At 37.1% G+C, this 25,836-nt stretch overlaps 1 protein-coding gene across 4 annotated transcripts in view; it reads right to left on the bottom strand.

Annotated features, from left to right (window-relative positions):
- Window positions 1-4,744: 4,744 nt before the first annotated feature.
- Window positions 4,745-25,836, bottom strand: part of LOC128642024 (uncharacterized) — a 141,730-nt gene continuing 120,638 nt past the window's right edge. For all 4 annotated transcript variants that reach the window (XM_053694660.1, XM_053694664.1, XM_053694662.1 and 1 more), the window contains one exon: window positions 4,745-5,403. The gene's annotated coding sequence lies outside the window, so the exon portion shown is untranslated. The remainder of the gene's footprint in view (window positions 5,404-25,836) is intronic.

Raw genomic sequence — 25,836 nt, 5'->3', positions numbered from 1 at the left:
TAATATCGTTATTATATTATATATATATTAAGTATAATAACCCTATCTAACTCTAACATCCCTAACTAAACTCTTATTAAAATAAATCTAATATTAATATTATTAATTAAAATATTCCTATTTAAATCTAAATACCCATAAAATAAACCCTAAGATAGCTACAATATAATTAATAATTACATTGTAGCTATGTTAGGGTTTATATTTATTTTACAGGTAAATTGTTAATTATTTTAACTAGGTATAATAGCTATTAAATAGTTATTGACTATTTAATAGCTACCTAGTTAAAATAATCACCCAATTACCTGTAAAATATATCCTAACCTAAGTTACAAATACACCTACACTATCAATAAATTAAATAAACTACAAATATCTATCTAAAAATACAATTAAATAAACTAAACTAAATTACAAAAAAAAAAAACACTAAATTACAAAAAATAAAAAAAAGATTACAAGATTTTTAAGCTAATTACACCTATTCTAAGCCCCCTAATAAAATAATAAACCCCCAAAATAAAAAAATGCCCTACCCTTTTCTAAATTAAACAAGTTCAAAGCTCTTTTACCTTACCAGCCCTTAAAAGGGCCTTTTGCGGGGCATGCCCCAAAGAAAACTGCTCTTTTGCCTGAAAAAAACACAATACCACCCCCCAACATTACAACCCACAACCCACATACCCCTAATCTAACCCAAACCCCCCTTAAATAAACCTAACACTACCCCCCTGAAGATCTCCCTACCTTGTATTCACCACGCCGGGCAGAACTCTTCATCCGATCCGGGCGATGTCCAATCAAGCGGCAAAGAAGAAGTCTTCATCCCGGCGATGTCTTTCTCCAAGCGGCAGAGAAGAATTCTTCCTCCCGGCGATGTCTTTCTCCAAGCGGCAGCAAAGTCTTCTTCCATCCGGCAGCATCTTCCATCAAGCGGCATCTTCAATCTTCTTTCTTCACTCCTCCGACGCGGAGCATCCATCCCGGCCGACGACTGAACGACGAATGAGGTACCTTTAAATGACGTCATCCAAGATTTCGAATTCCGATTGGCTGATAGAATCCTATCAGCCAATCGGAATTAAGGTAGAAAAATCTGATTGGCTGATTGAATCAGCCAATCAGATTCAAGTTCAATCCGATTGGCTGATTGGTTCAGCCAATCGGATTGAACTTGAATCTGATTGGCTGATTCAATCAGCCAATCAGATTTTTCTACCTTAATTACGATTGGCTGATAGAATCCTATCAGCCAATCGGAATTCGACGGACGCCATCTTGGATGACGTCATTTAAAGGTACCTCATTCGTCGTTCAGTCGTCGGCCGGGATGGATGCTCCGCGTCGGAGGAGCAAAGAAAGAAGATTGAAGATGCCGCTTGATGGAAAATGCTGCCGGATGGAAGAAGACTTTGCTGCCGCTTGGAGAAAGACATCGCCGGGATGAAGAATTCTTCTTTGCCGCTTGGAGAAAGACATCGCCGGGATGAAGAATTCTTCTTTGCCGCTTGGAAAAAGACATCGCCGGGATGAAGACTTCTTCTTTGCCGCTTGGAGAAAGACATCGCCGGGATGAAGAATTCTTCTTTGCCGCTTGGAGAAAGACATCGCCGGGATGAAGACTTCTTCTTTGCCGCTTGATTGGACATCGCCCGGATCGGATGAAGAGTTCTGCCCGGCGGGGTGAATACAAGGTAGGGAGATCTTCAGGGGGGTAGTGTTAGGTTTATTTAAGGGGGGTTTGGGTTAGATTAGGGGTATGTAGGTGGTGGGTTGTAATGTTGGGGGGTGGTATTGTGTTTTTTTTTTTCAGGCAAAAGAGCAGTTTTCTTTGGGGCATGCCCCGCAAAAGGCACTTTTAAGGGCTGGTAAGGTAAAAGGGCTTTGAACTTGTTTAATTTAGAATAGGGTAGGGCATTTTTTTATTTTGGGGGTTTATTATTTTATTAGGGGGCTTAGAATAGGTGTAATTAGCTTAAAAATCTTGTAATCTTTTTTTTATTTTTTGTAATTTAGTGTTTGTTTGTTTTTGTAATTTAGTTTAGTTTATTTAATTGTATTTTTAGATAGATATTTGTAGTTTATTTAATTTATTGATAGTGTAGGTGTATTTGTAACTTAGGTTAGGATTTATTTTACAGGTAATTGGGTAATTATTTTAACTAGGTAGCTATTAAATAGTTAATAACTATTTAATAGCTATTATACCTAGTTAAAATAATTAACAATTTACCTGTAAAATAAATATAAACCCTAACATAGCTACAATGTAATTATTAATTATATTGTATCTATCTTAGGGTTTATTTTATAGGTAAGTATTTAGATTTAAATAGGAATATTTTAGATTATAATATGAATTAGATTTGTTTAATAAGAATTTAGTTAGGGGTGTTAGGGTTAGATAGAGTTAATATAGTTAATATAAATACTATAGTAACTATATTAACTATATTAACCCTAATATAATTAGGGTCAATATAGTTAATATATATAATGTAATAACTATATTAACTATAATATACTTAGGGTTAATATAGATAATATAGCTGGCGGCGGGGTAGGTAGATTAAATTAGGGGTTAATAATTTTAATATAGATGGCGGCGGTGTAAGGGGCTTACATTAGGGGTTAATACTATTAATATAGGTGGCGGCAGTGTAGGGAGGGCAGGTTATAGGGCAAAAGAGCTGTTTACTTTGGGGCAAAGCCCCGCAAAAGGCCCTTTTAAGGGCTGGTAATAGAGCTTATTACTTTAGGGGGATTAGATTAGGAGTTAATAATATTAATATAGCTGGCGGCGGTATAGGGGTATTAGATTAGGGGTTAATAATTTTTATATAGGTGGCGGCGGTGTAAGGGGTCAGATTAGGGGATTGATAAAATATATGGCGGCGGTGTAAGCGGTTCACATTAGGGGATAGATAAGGTAGATGGCGGCGGTTTTAGGGGTTCACATTAGGGGATAGATCAGTTAGATGGTGGCGGTTTTAGGGGCTCACAGTAGGGGGTTAGTTTATGTAGATGGCGGCGGGGTCTGGGAGCAGCGGTTTAGGGGTTAATAACTTTATTAGGGATTGCGGCGGGGGATCGCGGTTGACAGGTAGATAGACATTGCGCATGCGTTAGGTGTTAGGTTTATTTAGCAGGTAGTTTAGGGAGTTACGGGGCTCCAATAGTCAGCGTAAGGCTTCTTACGGCTGCTTTTTGTGGCGAGGTGAAAATGGAGTAAGAGTTCTCCATTTTTGCCACGTAAGTCCTTACGCTGTATATTGGTTACCAAACTGCGCTGGTTTGGTATACCTGCCTATGGCCCAAAAAACTACGGGCGATGGCAGAAATATACACGCGTAACTTCTAAGTTACGCCGTATATAGGATACCAAACCAGCGCAAATATTGGCGTCGCCAGATTTTGCGGGCGACGATTTATATCGGATCGGGCCCAATATGTACTAGGTGAAAAATAAACCACAATGTTAGTAGCAATTATATAGACCTAGATTCTAATCATCCAATTAAAGGTGCAAAAGAAACATCATGGTGGATGCAGAAGATTTTATTCTATGTGTGTGTTATCTTCTAAGTAGACAATGTGTATATATATTAGTATCCCATGTAATCAAAGGAATAACAGTAGTCATCAAACCAGGTTAGACTGCATATTAAGGGAATTATAGCAAAGAGAAGCCATGTAGATATAATATAGTATATATATAATGGAATACAATAGGAGAGACCTATAATATCAGTACTTAGAATTATATACACCCACCCAACACTGTGGGCCATAGGAGGAGGGAGATGCTGTGGAAAATCACTCCCAATAGTTAATAAGGTTGTATTCAGAGTTTAGACCTTTGGGAACCCTAGTTTCCAGTTTAAAAATGCACAGCATCTCCCTCTTCCGCAGGATAACTTCCCTATCACCCCCTCTTTTGGGGGCGAAAGATCATATCAATGGGTTGCCATGAAAAACAGGACAGATCTTTATTGTGTATTGTGCAAAATGATATACAAGGGGGGTAGCGGCCTTTCCAACTCGAATGGTTGACAAATGCTCTCTCACCCTAGTCCTGATATCCCTTGTGGTGAGCCCAACATATTGTTTCCCACATTTAGTGCAAGTTATACAATATATAACATACACTGAGGTACAGTTTAAGCAGAAATTTACTTCATAGGTTTTACCTGTCACTGTGGAGTTAAAGTGATCAGACACAATTAGATAATCACATGAACACAGTTGTAAGTATAGGATGTTTTTGCACTTATACACTCTTTTATTATCTTTCTATATATTTGTATATATCCTCCATAATCTGCATATGCATTTTTGATTATTATTATTTCTACCCCTGTATCTTTATGAAATGATCAGTGCTGGTTTCTTATTTATGTTCTTATATGTTTAGATCTGGTTCGCTTCAGCAGTGTAAGGGTTAACTTTTGGGCGTGACTTTATTTTAAAGTTCCTTTGGTTTTAACCAATGATGTTATTTCAATTGTGTATATATTGAACAACTGTGACTTGCTTCCCTATGCTATGATTAAGCCGAAACGCGTAAGCTTGCCAGCCCAGAGGTGTCCCTGCCTCTCTTAGTCTGTTGACCTCTTATTTTTATGATGCAAGCCTAATAAAAGCTATGTTTTATTTATTTTTGCTAAATGCTCTTCTCTTTCTTTTTTGGGACTGTTTGGTTCTGTCACATGAAATTAAATCATAACCTTTCAAACTGGAATATAAACAGTAGTAATAAAATTTATAATTTATACATAACATGACCTTTATATGCTCATGCTTACTGCACATATTTTTAAGGGGAACAATGATTATCACAATATTTTACTTCAAGAACCCAAACATTTTCTACACATCAAACAATTGTGATTCCAACTCTGTTGATTTAGAAGTGTAGATAAATTATTGTTAAAACAACAATAGCACCTTCAGTCCAGGGTCAATATCTTGGGAGCATATTGGGCTGAATTACACAAATCTTAATATATCTGACATTTAATGAGTTAAACATTAAAATCTGCAGCACTTGTTCCCAACCATATTTACTATCCTGGTAACTTTAATTCACATGCGTGTACCTTCTGTTTCCTTAACGCACTCCGAACCTCCAATAAACCCATAGTTTATCTGAAATTACAGGACTGAGGTTAATAAGGTTGCAATGTCCTGTGTTTATATAAATCTAACTTCATGAAACCAGTTCTGTAATAAATTGTGTCCAATGGCAATATTATAATGATGTTAATCAGGAACCATGTTCTGCCTTTTGTATTTATCTTCAGAGGATTTTCCTCTTCTTGTGTTTTATTTTTGTTTGTTCTCCGGGTTCCAGATAATTATTTTCTGCTGCTTGAAGGAAGTCTGCTCCTGTTGATGTAACTGTAAAGGAAAACAGGATTTAAAGATTGTCATTAACGTATATCCATCATTTAATAACATTGCAAGACATATTTGCAGACATCCCAACTCTCCCTGAAGTTCAGGGAGTCTCCCGGATTGTAATAGCAGCTCCCTGATGCCAACAAAAGAAATGCAATCTCCCTGAAACTCCAAGTACCATGATCCAATGTGGCCCAAATCCGGAAAAGTGTTTCTTTAAGGAATGCCTTTAGTTGCTGGAACGTTATAGAACCCTCAAAGCATGCATCAGTAACCAAAAAGCCCCCACTGATTTTAATAAAATAAAACACAAATACTACCTTATTTACTGCGTGTAATTAAACTTCATAGTCTAAAATATTTAAGCATTCAACAAGCGTACGATGTCGATCACTGGAAAATAGGTTTGTTGTATGTTGTTGTGCAATAAAGCTACTTTTTTTTTTTAATGTGACTTTAGTGGGAACTACTTTAATGATAAGTCTCTATCTTATTTAGGGTTCCAAGTTGTCCAATATATAACTGGGGGGTGGGGGGGGGGTGCAGTAGGGGGTGAAGCCACCTCCCTGAAATGAGCTTTTGCAGGTTGGGATGTCTATTTGAAAACAAGAGAAATCTCAATGTATTTTCCTGGTAAAACATTTTATAAATAAAGTAGGCTATAAGCCTGCCCAGAGGGCAGTCTATGTTTAAAAACTACAAACCCCCCAAGCTAAAGTTAAAATACCCCCTAATCTAATACTAAACTATCAATAGCCCTTAAAATGGCCTTTTGTAGGGCATTGACCTAAGTTAAAGGAATAGTAAAGCCCAAAATTTTCTTTTATGATTCAGATAGAACATACAATTTTAAACAACTTTCCAATTTAATTCTATTATCAAATTTTCTTCATTTTCTTGTTATCCATTGCTGAAGGGACAGCATTGCACTACTGACAGGAAGCAGAAAATATCTAATTAGCCAATCACAAGAGACAAATGTGTGCAGGCACCAATTAGCAGCAGCTCCCACTAGTGTATGATATGTGTGTTTTCATTTTTTAACAAGGGATACTAAGAGAATGAAGCACATTTGCAAATAGAAGTGAATTTAAAAGAATCTTAAAATGACCTGCTCTATCTGAATCGTGCAAGTTTAATTTTGACTTTCTTATCCCTTTAAACAGCTCTTTTACCTCTAAAAAATACTAAATCCCCCCTAACAGTAAAAAAACCAACCCCCCCCCCCCAAAATAAAAAAAATAACACTAAAAAAATTAAACTACCCATTGCACCTAAAGGGCCATTTGTATGGGCATTGACCTTAAAATGGTATTCAGCTCTTTTACTGCCCTTAAAAGGGCAATCAGCTCTTTTTTTAAGCCCCAAAAAACCCTAATCTAAAAAAAAAACAACCCCAAAAATTAAAATAAAAAGTCCGAAACCTAAGCCCCAAATAGGTACTCACTGTTCCTGAAGTCCGGCGGAGAAGGTTTTCTTCCAGACAGAACCATCATCTTCTATTTTCCTCCGGAGTGAAGGCAGCGCGGAGTGGAGATGCGGAGCTATGTTCCCGATGCCTGGATCCTCAGCGGCGGCGGTCTTTGGCGGTGGCAGAGGCGTTTCCCGGCGGCATGAAGGCTCCACTTCATCCGATGTCCATTGTAGACTGAAGATTGAATGCAAGCTACAACAATTAATTTGGGGTACCTTGCATTCTTATTGGCTGAAATTTTTAAATCAGCCAATAGGATTAGAGCAACTGAAATCCTATTGGCTGTTCAAATCAGCCAATATGATTTCATTAGCTCTCATTCTATTGGCTGATTTTAAAATATCAGCAAATAGGAATGCAAGATACCCCAATAAATACGGGGTACCTTGCATTCATTCTTCAGTGTACAGCGGACGATCACATGAAGAGGAGCCTCCACGCTGCCGAGGATCGCTACATCTGGAAAGACTGCTCCACACCACCGTTCCATGCCGCCTTCACTGTGGATGAAGATAGAAGATGATGGACCCGCCTGGAAGAAGACCATCTCCACCGGACCTCAGGAACCGTGAGTACCTATTTGGGGCTTAGTGTTAGGTTTTTTTTTATTTTTGGTTTTTATTTTTCAAATAAGGGATTTGGGCAATTGAAGAGCTGAATGCCCTTTTAAGGGCAATGTCAATACAAATGCCCCTTTAGGGGCAATGGGTAGTTTAGTTTTTTTTTAGTGTTAGTTTTTTTATTTTGGGGGTTTGGTGGTTGGGGAGTTTCACTGTTAGGGGGGACATGGTTTATTTTTATTGTAAAAGAGCTGATTTCTTTAGTGCAATGCCCTACAACACGCCATTTTAAGGGCTATTGGTAGTTTATTCTTAGATTAGGGGGTGTTTTTTTTAAATTTTATAGGAATTAGGTTTAATTTTTTTATTTTGGATAATGTTGTTATTATTTTCTGTAATGTTAGACTTTTTTATTTTCTGTAATTTTAGATTAGTTTAAACTTAGTTTTCTAATGTTAGGTTTTTTATTTTAATTGTAATTTAGGATTATTTTAATTTATGTAATGGGGTTAATTTAGGGGGTGTTAGGTTAGGGGGCTTAGTGATTAGTTATGTGCGTTGTGGGGTTTGGCAGTTTAGAGGTTAATAGATTTATTATGTTAATTGCTATGTGGATTAATGGCGGTTTAGGGGTTAATAGATTTATTAGGTTAATTAGCTATGTGGGTTATTGGCGGTTTAGCGGTTATTAGATGTATTAGGTAGTTTGCGATGTTGGGGTTGGCGTATTTAGGTGTTAATAATTTTATTAGGTAGTTGGTTGTTTTTGTTTTTTTAATACTTATTGCGGGCGGTTAGTTTATTTTTTTGTAATGCTCATTTTGCCTTCGCTGCATCCATTCTTCAACAATTATTATCAGAAAACTGCACTTCAGCTTCCGGTTACTGTAATAGAAACCTTCTAAAAAGCAAAATCAACCACAAAATACCAAACATGTTTTATTTAAATTTGTTTATAGTGAATAAGGTGTTAGATGGGTATCAGTTTTGATTAGCTGTGCAAGTGTGTGTGTGTGTATATATATATATATATATATATATAAATAAAAAAAACAGTAAATTAACCCCTTGGTTGCCTGTTACACACAACACTGATACCTAAGAAAGGGCAGTAATATAATTTCTTGGCAACGCATATACAAAATAATGATTTAGCCATTTGAATGCCTAGAACATATTTGTTCCAGATAATTAAAGGGACAGTAGACACTAAATATATTTTATAAGCATAGAGTTTAGGTTATTTTCCACCTCCCTCAAGTCATGGGTGGGCCATGTTGAAATCTAGCTCTTAATGCAACTCTCCTTTAGATACCTCAAGTGGGACCTAGGTTCCAAAATAGCAGCACCCATCTTTAGTGTGAGATGCATGAGATGAGTTTAGTGTTTAATGTCCCTTTAATCACTTACGCCTAGATTTAGAGTTTGGCGTTAGCCGTCAAAAGCAGCGTTAAGGGCTCCTAAAGCTGCTTTTGGCCGCCCGCTGGTATTTAGAGTCAACCAGGAAAGGGTCTAACGCTCACTTCCAAGCCACGACTTTTCCATACCGCAGATCCCCTTACGCCAATTGCGTATCCTATCTTTTCAATGGGATCTTCCTAACACTGGTATTTAGAGACTTGGCTGAAGTGAGCGGTACACCCTCTACCGACACGACTCTTACTGCCCATGGAAAGGCTGTAGTTAAGAGCTTTCTGGGCTAACGCCGGTTTATAAAGCTCTTAACTACTGTGCTCTAAAGTACACTAACACCCATAAACTACCTATGTACCCCTAAACCGAGGTCCCCCCACATCGCCGCCACTCTAATATTTTTTTTTAAACCCTAATCTGCCGACCGCACATCGCCGCCACATACATTATCCCTATGAACCCCTAATCTGCTGCCCCTAACATCGCCGACACCTACATAATATTTATTAACCCCTAATCTGCCCCCCTCAAAGTCGCCGCTACCTAACTACACTTATTAATCCCTAATCTGCCGACCGGACCTCGCCACTACTCCAATAAATGTATTAACCCCTAAACCGCCGCACTCCCACCTCGCAAACCCTATAATAAATAGTATTAACCTCTAATCTGCCCTCCCTAACATCGTCGCCACCTAACTTCAAGTATTAACCCCTAATCTGCTGACCGGAGCTCGCCGCTACTCAAATAAATGTATTAACCCCTAAAGCTAAGTCTAACCCTAACCCTAACACCCCCCTAAATTAAATATAATTTTAATCTAATGAAATAAAATCAATATTTTTAACTAAAGTATTCCTATTTAAAACTAAATACTAACCTGTAAAATAAACCCTAATATAGCTACAATATAACAAATAATTATATTATAGCTATTTTAGGATTTATATTTATTTTACAGGCAAGTTTGTATTTATTTTAACTAGGTACAATAGCTATTAAATAGTTATTTACTATTTAATAGCTACCTAGTTAAAATAATTACCAAATTACCTGTAAAATAAATCCTAACCTAAGTTACAATTAAACCTAACACTACACTATCAATAAATAAATTAAATAAATTAACTACAAGTAACTACAATTACCTACAATTAAATAAACTAAACTAAATTGCAAAAAAACAAACAGTAAATTACAAAAAATAAAAAAAAGATTACAAGAATTTTAAGCTAATTACACCTACTCTAAGCCTCCTAATAAATTAACAAAGCCCCCCAAAATAAAAAAATTCCCTACCCTAATCTAAATTAAAAAAGTTAACAGCTCTATTACCTTACCAGCCCTTAAAAGGGCTTTTTGCGGGGCATGCCCCAAAGAAATCAGCTCTTTTGCCTGTAAAAAAAAAACACAATACCACCCCCCAACATTACAACCCACCACCCACATACACGTACTCTAACCCAAACCCCCCTTAAATAAACCTAACACTACCCCCCTGAAGATCTCCCTACCTTGAGTCATCTTCACCCAACCGGGCCGAAGTCTTCATCCGATGGACCAGAAGAGGACATCCAGACCGGCAGAAGTCTTCATCCTATCCCGGCAGAAGAGGACATCTGGACCGGCAGACATCTTCATCCAAGTGGCATCTTCTATCTTTATCCATCTGACGAGGAGCGGCTCCATCTTCAAGACCTCCGGCACGGAACATCCTTCCTGCACGACGACTAGACGACGAATGAAGGTTCCTTTAAGTGACGTCATCCAAGATGGTGTCCCTCGAATTCCGATTGGCTGATAGGATTCTATCAGCCAATCGGAATTAAGGTAGGAAAAATCTGATTGGCTGATTAAATCAGCCAATCAGATTCAAGTTCAATCCGATTGGCTGATCCAATCAGCCAATCAGATTGAGCTTGCATTCTATTGGCTGTTCCGATCAGCCAATAGAATGCAAGCTCAATCTGATTGGCTGATTGGATCAGCCGATTGGCTGATTGGGTATGTGGGTGGTGGGTTGTAATGTTGGGGGGTGGTATTGCGTTTTTTTTTTTACAGGCAAAAGAGCTGATTTCTTTGGGGCATGCCCCGCAAAATGCCCTTTTAAGGGCTGGTAAGGTAATAGAGCTGTTAACTTTTTTAATTTAGATTAGGGTAGGGAATTTTTTTTTATTTTGGGGGGCTTTGTTATTTTATTAGGGGGCTTAGAGTAGGTGTAATTATATTAAAATTCTTGTAATCTTTTTTTATTTTTTGTAATTTAGTGGGTTTTTTTTTATAATTTAGTTTAGTTTATTTAATTGTAGGTAATTGTAGGTACTTGTAGTTAATTTATTTAATTTATTTATTGATAGTGTAGTGTTAGGTTTAATTGTAACTTAGGTTAGGATTTATTTTACAGGTAATTTGGTAATTATTTTAACTAGGTAGTTATTAAATAGTAAATAACTATTTACTAGCTATTGTACCTAGTTAAAATAAATACAAAGTTGCCTGTAAAATAAATATAAATCCTAAAATAGCTACAATATAATAATTTGTTATATTGTAGCTATATTAGGGTTTATTTTACAGGTAAGTATTTAGTTTTAAATAGGAATACTTTAGTTAATAATATTTATTTTATTTCGTTAGATTAAAATTATATTTAATTTAGGGGGGTGTTAGGGTTAGGGTTAGACTTAAGGGGTTAATACATTTATTAGAGTAGCGGCGAGCTCTGGTCGGCAGATTAGGGGTTAATACTTGAAGTTAGGTGGCGGCGATGTTAGGGAGGGCAGATTAGGGGTTAATACTGTTTATTATAGGGTTTGTGAGGCGGGAGTGCGGCGGTTTAGGGGTTAATACATTTATTATAGTGGCGGCGAGGTCCGGTCGGCAGATTAGGGGTTAATAAGTGTAGGGGTTAATACATTTATTAGAGTAGCGGCGAGCTCTGGTCGGCAGATTAGGGGTTAATACTTGAAGTTAGGTGGCGGCGATGTTAGGGAGGGCAGATTAGGGGTTAATACTGTTTATTATAGGGTTTGTGAGGCGGGAGTGCGGCGGTTTAGGGGTTAATACATTTATTATAGTGGCAGCGAGGTCCGGTCGGCAGATTAGGGGTTAATAATGATGACATAAGCTACAACTGGCGTAAAAAATTAAAAAACAAATCCAAATATGTACCAAAAACATCGAAAACTCCAAGTGTGCAAATCTTTAACGAAGTAGTATGTCAAGAAATTTCAAATCTTAAAATCAAGTCACCCTCAGAAAACTTAAGTAAAGGAGAAATTAAGGCCTTAGAAGAAATACAGCAATGGGATGATATAATCATCCGTAAGGCAGACAAGGGTGGAAACATTGTCCTATGGCCCACTGAAATGTATATTAAAGAAGTGAATAATCAATTAAAAAATGATACCTGCTACAAGAAATTATGGAGCAATCCCATGCAACAATTCCATCAAGAATACAATGATCTGATCTCTTTTGCAAAAATACATAATACCATCTCTGAAAAAGAAAAGAAATTTCTAACGGTAAAAAATCCCAAAGTGGCGACATTCTACCTTATACCCAAAATACATAAAAACAGTAAACATCCACCGGGTCGTCCGATTGTCTCAGGAAACGAGAATTTAACGGAGAAAGCGAGCCAATACATAGATCTAAGACTAAGGGAATTTTTAACACAGATGCCATCGTATACGAAAGACACCATGGAAGTGTTACAACATCTACAAGATATCCAACTTAATGAGAATACATGGCTAGTGACAGCTGACGTAGAGGCGTTATATACCAGCATCAAACATGAGCTAGGCCTCAAAGCTGCGAAACACTATCTGGATATGTCAACGGAGGAGAATGAAGATCACAACAAATTCATACTAGATCTTTTAGAATTCGTACTAAAGAAGAACTTCTTCGTATTTGACAATAGATTTTACCTGCAAACACGAGGGACGGCGATGGGCACAGCATGCGCCCCCACTTACGCGAACCTGTTTTTAGGGTGGTGGGAGCAAACTTCTGTCTTCACCAGTGAAAATGATAAATATTTGAAATAAGTCCCCCTCTGGCTGAGGTACATAGATGATATTATGTTTATTTGGGAGGGTTCTAAATCAGAACTTGAATCCTTCTTAGTTAAACTCAATCAGAACCAACTTAACATTAAGCTCACATATGAACTCAGCCAGAGGGAAATCACATTCCTTGACTTAAGAATTTTCAAGATGGAAGATGGAAGAATAGGAACTGACTTGTTTAGGAAACCAACAGCAACTAATACCATCCTGTTCAGCACCAGTGCCCACGCTCCGAATACCATTAAATCCCTCCCTGTAGGAGAATTCTTAAGGACTAAGAGAAACTGTTCAGAGGAAGATCTATACAAAAGTCAAGCCAGAGAATTGGAAACTAGACTATATCAAAGAGGATATAGCAAGCGATCAGTCAAAGCAGCCAAAAAAAGAGCTCAAAATACAAATAGATCTAAACTGCTAAAGCCCAAAAAACGAAACACTGATAATAAAACACGTTTGGTGCTAACTTACAATTCCCAAAGCAAGGATATAATTAACATCATTCAAAAACATTGGCCGATTCTACAATCTGACCCAACATTAAAAGAACTAATAGGACAGAAGGTAGAAGTAAGTTACAGAAGAACACGCAACCTACAAGAGATGGTAAGCTCCAGTCATTTCACCAGACATAAAGAGAAAAAAACAAATACAACAAAAGGATCTTACGCCTGTGGCACATGCATCAGCTGCAAACATGTAAAGAAAACTACCACAATAACAGACAGGTTTGGAAAAATACATCCAATCAGATCTTTCATAAATTGTAACACCACGGGTGTCATTTACATCCTAAAATGCAAGTGCCCAAAAATTTACGTGGGCATGACAACTAGAAAGTTACGCACAAGACTACAAGAACACCTCCGCAACATCAAAAATGCAGGGAAAGATCTAGCAAAAATGAAATCTATCACATCGGTAGCATACCATTTTTATAGGTACCATCAATCCAAACCTGATAGTCTAATCTGCTGTGGAATACAAAAAATAAGTCTGGGTATAAGAGGTGGAGACATGGAGACTGCTCTCTTACAAAAAGAAAGCAGATGGATTTATCTTTTGAATTCAGTTCAACCGCATGGCCTAAATGAACACAACAATTACTTTTCTTATCTGTAAGGTTCATACTCACGAATGAGAAACAATCTAGCATAACAAAAATATATGAGAAAATACAAAATTCGTTTACATGACAACCTCCTGAACTAATAAAAAATTTTTTTTTTTTTTTTTTTAACAAATTCATGGTGGTCACTACATCAATAAAATAACAGCAAAATTCATTTAACATTAAGAAGATACAACAATATAAGAACCCAAAATTAACTCTCTTTTACTAGTATAAATCTCACAAATCCTTGTTTTTAATAATATTAACAAAGACTCTTCCAATCACTCAGTTTTTAGTTAATGAAATGTCAAACATGTTAAATTCACACTAACTTGCTCACCTTCTCTTTTCTTTTTGTCATTCTCTTTTTTAGTAAATCTTAGTAAGAATAAAAATTATTGCTGTATATTATTTTTACATAAACACTTTATATGCCTATAAAGCCACATTGCTTCTTCTGATCACTTCACCTCATAATAAAATCCTACTGTATTAGCAGGGTTTGAGTTTAACACACTTGATCACAATATCTATTAGAATAAGCACTTTTTAAGCAAAAAATTAGGTTATGTCACCCACACTCACTTCATTCATTCATAAATAGTCACTTGCTCTATTATAGTAGCTAGTAATGTCATGGTATCACACCATATCCTTGTAATTCACTTTAAGTTGGGGTATTAAAGCACTCAAAGGAAATTGTGAGAGAGAATTGGGTTTCTAATAATTTATTATGAATACAAAGTACATTAAAATTTACCCTATTTAATTCAAGAACAGATTCTAACGTCTAAAAATTATGATCAGAAACAATCCCAAAAAATTGGGAACATCCGACAATAAGAATACATTGTTCAAAATAATTATTTTGAAGTACAGAATGAAATGTTTGCTAAATACTTAACGTTTAGGACATTTAATTAAATAGATCTAAATTAGAATCTGTGATCATATATAATATGCAGTAACATACTATTCCTAATTGAAGTATTTGACAAGTATAATCTAGACAAGTTAGAACACAAATACACAATTAGTAATCCCCATACTTCAGTTTTTAAATTGTATTAGTTTTTTTGATTCCACACATAACTTAACAATCCACCTTAACAATAGGGAAAACACTATAAGAAAAAATGAACGAATCAATGTTTACTTTGCTATTTTAGTGAGTTAGACAATTACAGTGGTTCTGTCTCCTCTCTTTCTATTGGTCCAATAACCGGCAGGGAGGTGGAGTAGGGAGCCAATAAATATTTGAAACAAAGGCGCGCCCGCACCCTTTGACAAAGCCAGGTTACTGGCGAAACATGTTAGGGGAAGGTGTTGTTTTGTAAATTTTAGCTCGTCTGCTGTCTGAGATCAATGGTGGTGTAGGGGTTATTTTACAATTTGATACTATTGAGGCACACTGCCATCCCCTTAACCTCAGTATCTATATGCACTTTACTAAAGGCAACAAGCTGTAGCATTTAGAGCAGTGCTTTCCAAACTGTGTGTCGGGACACACTAGTGTGTCAGCAGCAGTGTGTAGGTGTGTCCCTGCTTCAGCACACATTTTTTGTAAAAAAAAATTTTGGTTTCTGACTTTCCGCCAGCCTGCTACGCATATCACATGGTTGACACGTGATTGATACCTAGGGGGACACAGATCATCTTAACCTATTGGCGCAGCTCAGTGGGAACTGAAACTATTCCCATTGGCGGCACATTGGCTCCTGACTGCACTTGTAGTTTTCTTAATCGGCTTGTGACTGCATGTGTAGTCAGTGAGTGGGATAGCAGTGTGTTTGCAGCGCAGGCAGTAGTCAATCATACTCACTGAGCTCTGAGGGCGGCAGCTTAAATGCTGAGCAGAAGTCAGTGGGGGTTTTTTGCAACTAGCTCCCAGTAGTGCATTGCTGCTTCTGCTCTTGATATATGGATAGGAAGTGGAAGCTTAAAAATGCTTGATGATGAAATGCGAGTGTCTTTAGCTAATATTCCTCCAAATATTCAGAAACTGTGTTCATCCCATCAACCTCACACAGCCCAGTAAAATAGTAAGTAGCTATTGGTGGTAAAAAACTTTTTTTTAATTCTTGCATACATACTGTTACTTATAAATACATTTTGTTATTATATTATTTATGTATGTGTCCGTATCTCTTAAAACAAGTTAGTTTAACCTCCTGTTTGCTAGTACAACTAAATTACTGTGTCGCGAAAAGATGTAGGTCTAAAAAGTGTGTCACCAACATGAAAAGTTTGGAAAGCTCTGATTTAGAGAATTATTGTTCACAGGTATTAATAGGTAACCGGTATTTAACGGTAACATTTTACTGGTATTAAAAGGTAACCTGCAAAATCAGTAATGGTGCTACTTTAGTTATTTTTCACCTGGTATAGGCCGGTAACCACCTTAGAAAATTAGTTAGCACTATTTATAATTTGCAAGTACAAAGTTGTATCTCCTAAGAAAAATATAAAGTATTACTCGTGAGTCCAAACTTAGATGCGATACCCTTATAAAGATAAAAAACCAGCCTTGTTTATTTTATGAGAATTACCCAAGGTATAGACCGGTAAACCCCTATACAAAACCATCTATATTATTTCTAAGATACAAACCTGCGAGAGCAACAGGTCAGCCCTTAAAGGGCCATGAAACCCACATTTTTTCTTTCATGATTTAGAAAGAGAATGTAATTTTAAACATCTTTCTAATTTATTTATATTATCCAATTTGTTTTATTCTCTTGATATTCTTTGCTGAAAAGCATATCTAGATATGCTCAGTAGCTGCTGATTGGTTGCTGCACATAGAAGCCTTGGGTGATTGGCTCACCATGTGCATTGCTTTTTCTTCAATTAAGGATATCTAAACAATGAAGCAAAATAAATAATTGAAGTAAATTGTAATGTTGTTTACATTTCTATTCTCTATCTGAATCATGAAAGAAAGATTTTGGGTTTAGTGGCCCTTTAAAGGTATAGGCCGGTAAAGAGTTATAGAGATTAGATATTTACAACTAATAAAACTAAGGTATAGGCCGGTAAATCCTCTTAGAGACTATCTATTAAGAAATCTCAACATTAAGGCATTAACTGGTAAATTATTATAGAGACCATTTTTCAACCAACAGAATAAAGGTATAGTCCGGTCAATCTCTGTAGAAACTATTCACTGATAATAGACAGATTAATGGTGTAGACCGGTAACATATTTATCTAAGAGAATACAAAGGTAAAAAATGGATAACTTATTATAGTAAACAATTGCTTCAACTGAGACAATTATGAATAAAAATATTTAATGTTATCACAGCACACAACGAGTTAATACTAAGCCTAATTCTATGCACACAGAGATACTTGCAAAAACGCTACAATTGCTTAATCTAAGTGGAAGCCGAGGAAATCTTCAAAATAAATTGTGTAAGCATCTAAATGCCAAGCTTTAAATTGCAGAGTTAATTTAGATACACAAATTCTCTTGAATCTGAACTTACAAATGAGATGTGATACAAGTTAAACAAACACAACCATACTGTAACAATGTAACCATTTGCCCTATCTATAGGATACAAGTTAAACAAACACAACCATACTGTAACAATGTAACCATTTGTTCTATCTATAGGATACAAGTTAAACAAACACAACCATACTGTAACAATGTAACCATTTGTCCTATCTATAGGATACAAGTTAAACAAACACAACCATACTGTAACAATGTAACCATTTGTCCTATCTATAGGATACAAGTTAAACAAACACAACCATACTGTAACAATGTAACCATTTGTTCTATCTATAGGATCACTGACTGTTCAAGTAAAATTTCTAAACACTCTCCCAGTGTTCACTTTTCCTTGCGAGTCTATTATTATCGAGTTGCAATATAATCTAATGATATTCAAAAGACTCTTAAGACTCCTAAGTTAATAGTAGGGCTAACAGCAATCCGCTAACACATATAATTGTACTCACAGTAATTTTCACAGGCTCCCCACATCCAAAATAATCTGAAAGTTACCAGTATATACTGAACGGCATTTCTGATATTATTAAAAGGGAGAATTTATGTGACAACACTGACACCTAGTGGAGATTTAATTCAATACATAGTATCAACATTATTATAACTTGTTCAGGCAAAATTGGAGCCAAAACATCCACTATTAGTTAAATAGTGTTTGGAGCTTGTAACAATAAGTTCAAAATATTTAACAAATTAATCCAATCCTCTGCAATACCAGGCAATGCCTTTTTACTATAACAAATAAAGGAGCTAAAATCAGTCACTGTCTATTAACTGATAAATTGCAGTTACCTGGAAAAATAGGATTTGTAGGTCATATTAAGGTTGGTGACATCCTCTCAGATATAGTGCTCCACTTTAATGGGAATATAGGGTGAAGGGTAGCAATACTCACTTTGCTCTAACTCTAACATTACATTAGACGATTGACATCTGAGCAACCCAAGAACCTACACTAGTAAACTATCTACTCAGATCTCAAGATAAACCAGTGATCATGCTATGTAATGAAACATTAAACTATAGATAAGTTTATCACTATAGTTCATAACTCATATGTTACAAGCTTAGTCCTATTGAGAATTCACCTAATAAAGAAAACAATCTCAACAGCAGATGATAATTTTAAAAGTTTTTGTCTTTGTGTGTTTGTAATATATTTTAATAATTTTGAATAAAAGTTAAATTTTAATATTCTAGCTCTGAACTCCACCTAGGAGTCTCATCTAAGTCAATATCCACAAAAATTCTATCTCAGGAATGTGAGTGCTAATCAGATGTACAGTTTTTGTCAGTATAATACTGATTTGTCCTAGTTAATAAGTGTAGGTAGGTAGCGGAGACGTTGGGGGGGGGGGCAGATTAGGGGTTAATAAATATAATATAGGGGTCGGCGATGTTAGGGGCAGCAGATTAGGGGTTCATAGGTATAATGTACGTTGCGGCGGAGTACGGAGCGGCAGATTAGTGGTTAATAAGTGTAAGGTTAGGGGTGTTTAGACTCGGGGTACATGTTAGGGTGTTAGGTGCAGACTTAGAAACTGTTTCCCCATAGGAAAAAATGGGGCTGCGTTGGGAGCTTAACGCTGCTTTTTTGCAGGTGTTAGGTTTTTTTTCTGCCCAAACTGCCCCATTGTTTCCTATGGGGGAATCGTGCACGAGCACGTTTTTCCAGCTAGCCGCTACCGTAAGCAACGCTGGTATTGAGGGTTGAAGTGGCGCTAAATTATGCTCTACGCTCCCTTTTTGGAGCCTAACACAGCCCTTCAGACAACTCTAAATACCAGCGTTGTCTTAAGGATGCGCTGGAAAAAAAAGCAGCGTTAGCTTCGCGGGTCTTTACCGACAAAACTCTAAATCTAGGCGATAATTAACACATAATACACTTGCAGGTATTTAATGATTCTAGAAACACATATGGAAAACCAAGGTGTAACATCACGTCTGCATCTTCATCGTCACTGGGCAGGACGCACATTTACATATGTACTGAATTTGTGATATCTTGTACAGCTAAATGGATCTTCAGTAAAAGTGAGATCAAGACCCTAACATCTAGAGATGGAATGTAGTAATAACTTTCTGTTAATGTTTGTTTCTTCACATTTTCAGTATAGACACCTTTATGGCCAGGCTTTTAAAGGGACATTAAACACTAAGGGCCAGATTACAAGTGGAGCGCTAAATATCGCTTTTGTGAAAGTGATATTTGCGCTCCACTGAGTAATACCAGCGCATGCTAATGTGAGCTGGTATTACAAGTTGACAGCAATTGCTGGGAAGCATTGCGCTCATAAGACTGTGCTTCCATAGGCTCCAATAGGAGCCTCATTCTCATGCTGTCAGACACGGTATGAGAACTAGCGCAGCAAAGGGGGTAAGACGCGCAGTTATGGCAGCAAATTGTAAATATATATGTAACTGCTTATATACAAACACATATTAACGCATAAATATATATGTATATAAGCGTATACAGATATATTTACTGGTAACACACAGTTCCCATAGATCGCAATGTAAAGATACTTTTCAGGGCTGTTTTTTTTTTCTAACACCCCACTCCCACCAAATTTAGCCCATAATACTGCATATTGCAGTTATTTTATTAAAAAATGCTACAATTTATATTTTTTACTTAAACACATTACACTTTATTTTGGGGGCATTTGGGGCACATATATCAAATTAACCAGAGATTTGATCTTTGGTTACTTTTACAAGCGCTAATTGCTACTGCGAGCTTGCGGTAGCAATAACCAGCCGCTTGTAATGGCTGGTTATTTATAGGGCTCTCGCAAATGGGCAAATGGGCCGTTTATGGGGGCGCATGATAAATTAGCACTCCATTTGTAATCTAGCCCTAAATAAACGCTAGATAGAATGATGCAGTCAAAGAAAATATTAGTCTGAGAATAACGTGTAAATGTATTTTTAAAGGTTCATTAGTTGTTTAAATAGTGACAATATAAGTGTAAAGTGTCTATAAAACAATTTGAGCTGCCATGTTGTAACATAGGTTATTGTCTCTGCTGTGGCCAATTAGGGACAGTTATAAATAGGTCACCAGAGTGTGCAGCCAATGGCTGGGGGGAATATAACAGTGTTCTGCACTTCCATTTCTAACAGGAACTGAAAAACTCACAATTTCATAATGGTATTAAAGGAAAAAGTGACAAAATAAATAATGAAAGTATATTGCAGAGTTTTTTTTTATAAACACAATTTATCATTTTTATATTACCATCTCAAAGTGTTTAATGTCCCTTTAAACAGGATCATGCCTTTGTCACTGGCCTTTCAAATGGGATTGTGCCTTTGTGACTGCAAAATCAAAACACATTCACAACATTGCATTTTCCAGTTCTTATGGTTACATCATTGAGTTCCCAGTAAAACCTGTTTGAAAGCCCTGCCACAAAGCTGTGTTTCATTTTGAAAACCAGGTTATGAAGGCGATTTCCTTTGGAAAACACAGTTACCTAGATGCCTTTTCTTTTAAAAACCCAATTACTTAGTCACATTTCCATTTAAAAACCTGGTTACGAAGGAGCATTTCTGAAAAGGCAGTCAAATTTTTTTATTGTGTTTGTAAAACATTTTAGGGACTTAAATATTGCTTAAGAGCAGTTTCACTGCTTACTGAGGCCCTGATATACAAAACCACTTCGCTCAGGTGAGATGATCTAAAATGATTCTCCAGCACTGCAAGATCCCTAGTGACAGTTTCAAAGGCAGATTTTGCTTTACTTTTTCCGAGGGGCGTTCCCTGCATTTTTGTATGTGAAGGAGAAACAAGCCCAGTGCAATATAGCCCTGCATATGACAGCTCTGCTGCAGTTACACTTTGTGCTTTCTATTTTATATCACTTTACACTTCAGATTAACTTTTATTACATTTAAACGTTGCACTCTTTTGTACTTTATTTTGCATACTGCAGTGTATTTAGGATTGTGATTTTATACATTCTGATTACGCTTTCACAGTTTCTGTGTAACTTTAACAAATTAGAGGCCTAGTTATCAAGCCGTCAACCCCAAATACGCCGGAATTCCGCAGCGTAATTGTGGCAAGCCTGATTCGACCTAGTTATCAAAGCCTACAGACTGGCAAAAGTTGAAATTTGTGTCGTAACATATGATCCGCCGGTCTCAATCCAATGCAGATCGATACTTACGTCATTACAGATGTTCTGAATACAAATTCGGCACTATCTGACAACTTTTGCAAGTTATCAAATTTCTAACAGGTACGCTCGCCACTATTCCGGCCCAGCATAACTGGTTTTCAATCCGCCACCCTGGAGGCCGCGGATTCCATAGGAATCAATGGGAGTCTGAAAGCAGCGAAAGCTTATGTTCGATGCTACCAGATATCCCATTGATTTCTATGGTAGAAAACCAGTAAAGTTTACACCTAACACCCTAACATAAGCCCTGAGTCCTAACACCAATAATCTGCTGCCCTGACATGGCTGCCACCTAAATAAAATATATTAACCCCTATCCCGCCGCTCCCGGACCCCGCCGCAAACTAAATAAATGTGTTAACCCCTATCCCGCCGCTACCAGAGCCCACCGCAACTAAATACATTTATTAACCCCTATCCCGCCGCTCCCGGACCCCACCGCAAACTAAATAAATTTATTAACCCCTATCCCGCTGCTCCTGGAGCCCACCGCAATTTAAAAAAATTTATTAACCCCTAAACCCCTGGCCTCCCACATCACTACCACTAACTAAACCTATTAACCCATAAACTGCCAGCCCCCCACATCGCCATAAACTAAAGTAAGCTATTAAACCCTAAACCTCTCAACCCGCTAACTTTACATTAAAAATTACCTCATCCCTATCTTATAATAAATTAACACTTACCTTTAGAATTAAAATAAACTGGTGGTTTAGGGGTTAATAGGTTTAGTTAATGGTAGTGATGTGGAAGGCCAGGGGTTCAGGGGTTAATCATTTTATTACAGTTGCGGCGGGGTCCGGGAGTAGCGGGATAGGGGTTCATACATTTATTTAGTTTGCGGTGGGCTCCGGGAACAACGGGATAGGGGTTAATACATTTATTTAGTTGTGGCGGGGGCCGTAAGCGGCGGGATAGGGGTTAATACATTTATTTAGTTGCGGTGGGCTCCGGGAGCGGCGGGATAGGGGTTAATAACTTTATTTAGTTGCGGCAGGGTCTGGGAGAAGCGTGATAGGGGTTAAACATTTTAGTATAGTGGTGGTGTTTAGTGACAGGGTATAAATAAACTTGGTAAAAAGCCGAATAGCAGCGAGATCGATGACTGCTAGTTAACAACAGTCCACTGCTCATCGCACTGTACTGGCTTTTTTTATAAATATGGAGAGCGTGTTGAGATACGCGGCCGAGATGTTAGGCGATCTTATGCTAGCGTATTGGTGCCGTCAAATGCAACAAAGTTGACGCTTTGATAAATAGGCATCTTAGTCTCGACTTTGTATATTTGTGTGTATATTTTACAATTTACATTGAACTTTGCATTTCTTCTATTTAAATTGAAACAAAATAAACTCTTAGGGGCCCATTTATCAAGCTCCGAACGGACTTGCCAGAAACACTAGTTATGAAGCAGCGGTCTGAAGACCGCTGCTCCATAACCCTGTCCGCCTGCTCTGATGAGGCGGACAGGAATCGCCGGAAATCAACCCGATCGAGTACGATCGGGTTGATTGACACCTCCCTGCTGGCGGCTGATTGGCCGCAAGTCAGCAGGGGGCGGCGTTGCACCAGCAGCTCTTGTGAGCTGCTGGTGCAATGCTAAATGCGGAGAGCGTATTGCTCTCCGCATTCAGCGAGGTCTTGCGGACCTGATCCGTACTGTCGGATCAGGTCCGCAAGACCTTTGATAAATAGGCCCCATAGTTTCTATGAGCCAGATAATCAAACATTTTCAAGTTTGGAGAGAGATTATAGAGCAGACTTCACAAGGACTGAACTCACTAAATTATCTAAGAAAAGTCGAGGAACCAAGAAATCCCAGATAGATGAGAGATGCCTTCCATAGAAAGTGATGAAGCTCTCTGGGAAACAAAATTTCACATGGGACAGAGAAGGTAACTAGAGAACACCTGGGGCTGATATAAAGGCTCTGTTTGCATCAATAACAAAATAAACTGAAATGTTTTCACTACAATTTAAATTGCTTTTCTCTGTAATATAGTATACATTACTTTTATGTTATTTAAAATAAGTGTATTGTGAATTTTAAGCAAACTTCACCTGCATACAGCTGATGAGACAAATCAGTGAGACCAGCTTGTTTAAAATGCTTACATAATTTCAAAATAATTGTGAGAGAGCTTGAGACATACCCTCAGAACTCCCCTGTTCAGCCCAGTGAAATGCCCTCTCCCTTCCACTTTCTGAAAGTGTCCGTTTTAGTTTGCAATGCAGCAAATACAATTTGCAATGTACTTTGTAACAAGCTACACAGCAATATACAAAGCATGATCCTAATTTGTTAAATTAACACAGAAACTTTCAAAACATAATCAGAATTTGTAAAATCACTGCTAGAGCTAAATCTAAATGTATTAAAATATAAATGAGAAAGTGCAACGTTTAAATGCTAAAAAAATACTGAAAGGACTCAATCTAAAGTGTGAAGTTATATAAAATACAAGGCACAAAATGTAAGTGTAACTAAACTCTCATATCATGCACTGGACTTGTCTCTCCTTCATATACAGAAATTAGTTCTTCCCTTTTCTTTTGAATATTCAGTGAGTTCAGCCCCTGGGTAGTCTGAACTTTAATTTCTCTCCAAGCTGGAGAACCTTTGAATATCAGGGCCAGGGTGAGAACTGTTAATATCCAGTTTTAGAAGATGAGATAAGTTGTGGTCACTTAAAGTGAAAGTCAACCCTAGCATTTGTGAAATGCTAGGATTGACCATTGGAACAAATAAAGGGGATTTTTAGTCATGACGTATAAAATACTTCATGCAGAAAGCTCCTTTATTTGTTTCAAGCTTTCACCGCACTAAGCTGCCCAGGCAGCCCACGGCAGAATGCTGTTTTGCAAAGAGGTTTCCACCTCTTAGCAAGTAGCTGTACAGAAAATCTGGCGCCACACGGCACCAAGCCGGATTTCCAGCAGCGCTATTGGCTAAGAGGTGAAAGTGTCACCTCTCAAGCAAAACAGCGTTCTGCCGCGGGCTGGCTCCTATGCTTACATAAAATATAATAGATATACAATAAATACAAACAAAGATGAATAATTGATAATAGGATTAAATTATAAAGTTGCTGCTCTATCTGAATCATGAAAGTTTAATTTTGACTAGACTGTCCCTTTAAGAGCAGTGAAAGGGTCATTGTATATTTCAGTTTTGTTGGATTCTGTTTCTATCCCAATAGTAAATACTTATTAAAATTTTGGGAACTTTTTGGATTGTGATCATATGAAAAAAACACAATATCCAATAAAACAAACATTTCTGCAAAAGTGGCTGATTTTTTTTAAAATAAGAGCTAATGATTTGTTAAGTGAGGAAGGAGGATACATTGTATTGTAAACGGTATGGATACATATCACAGAGTTATGCATTGTTATCTGGATATATCTGCAAATGAATCTCTTTTTTTAAAGTGAATGAAAAGTTTGCGGAATGAGTGCCCCGTTTTTAAAAATCCTATTAAAAACAGGGGCACTTTCATTCATCAAAGGCTGGAGAGTGCCAATCATTGTAGTTGGAGGGGGGGCCAATGTTTGTGGGATATTGTATTTAACTGGCACCCCAGCAATTAATTAAGATACTGGTGTGAGTGCTTTCCTACTGGACTCTCTTTATATATTCATACATATATACAAATATATATATAGATACAGATGGCCCTTGTTTTACAACAGTTCATTTTACACCGTTTCAGAATAACAACCTTTTTTTCCAGTCATGTGACTGCTATTGAAAAGCATTGAGAAGCAGTGCATTTATTAAAAAAGCCAGTAGGTGGAGCTGTCCGCTTGTGTTGCAGCAAAGCCAAGCAAGCTGAAATTAATCAATTTAACCAGGCCTGAGCTATCGAGCAGATTTCAAAGCAACAAGATCTTCCTGTCTATAACTCAGTCCAGATTGGAATGCATAGAAAGAACTGTTTGCAGAAAAATGCAAGTGAAGTCTGTGTTGTGTGATTATTTTATTAAGTTTATAATGCTGTTTAGCAAATGCTTTTGTTCATTTAACTTAGTTAGTATATATTATATATTTAAAAATAAGAACATTTTCTTCCAAGT

Source organism: Bombina bombina, chromosome 11 (assembly GCF_027579735.1).
Source record: "Bombina bombina isolate aBomBom1 chromosome 11, aBomBom1.pri, whole genome shotgun sequence".
NCBI lineage: Eukaryota > Metazoa > Chordata > Amphibia > Anura > Bombinatoridae > Bombina > Bombina bombina.
This window is presented reverse-complemented; position numbering and strand designations above follow the sequence as displayed.